The following is a 761-nucleotide window of genomic DNA, read 5'->3' on the forward strand; positions in this document are numbered from 1 at the left end:
GATTGCGCCACTGCTCTCTAGCCTGAGCAACAGTGATACTGTCTCAAAAAAAAAAAAAAAAAAAAAATGGTACATTAGCCTGACATGGTGGTTTGCGTTTGTAGTCCCAGCTACTTGGGAGGCTGAGGCAGGAGTATAGCTTGAGCCCTAGAAGTTAGGCTGCAGGGAGCTGTCATCGTGCCACTGCACTCTAGTCTGGGCAATAGATCAAGATCCTGTCACGAAAAATAAATAAATACATAAAATTGTTTCAGTGAAAAGTCTCTTCATCCTCTTTCCTCTAGCCACCGTTGCTTTCTCAAAGGCAATTAATGGAGCAGTTTGTTCTATCTTCTTCTTGAGATATTCTATGTATATGTGATAAAATCCATCCATCCATCCATCCATCCATCCATCCATCCATCCATCCATCCATCCATCCCATCCGTCCATCATCATATCTATTATCTATCTACCTACCTACCTATCTATATTTAGCTATCTTTTTCTCCTCTCTCCATTTTTTTTACACTAATGGCAGCATACCATACAAACATTTTTCACTGAGCAATATATCTTGGAGATGGTGCAGTACGAACATTTAGAGAGTGCCATCATTCTTTTATATTGTGGCATTCTGCTGTTTTCAGGTAACATACTGCATTTAACCAGTTCCCTGTAGGTGGGCATTTAGGTTTTCCCCCATCTTTTGCTATATTACAAACAATGCTGCACATATGTAATTTAAAAATATGCTTAAGAGTAATCTGTATTTCTTTTTC

Source organism: Mandrillus leucophaeus, unplaced genomic scaffold (assembly GCF_000951045.1).
Source record: "Mandrillus leucophaeus isolate KB7577 unplaced genomic scaffold, Mleu.le_1.0 Scaffold251, whole genome shotgun sequence".
Lineage (NCBI taxonomy): Eukaryota > Metazoa > Chordata > Mammalia > Primates > Cercopithecidae > Mandrillus > Mandrillus leucophaeus.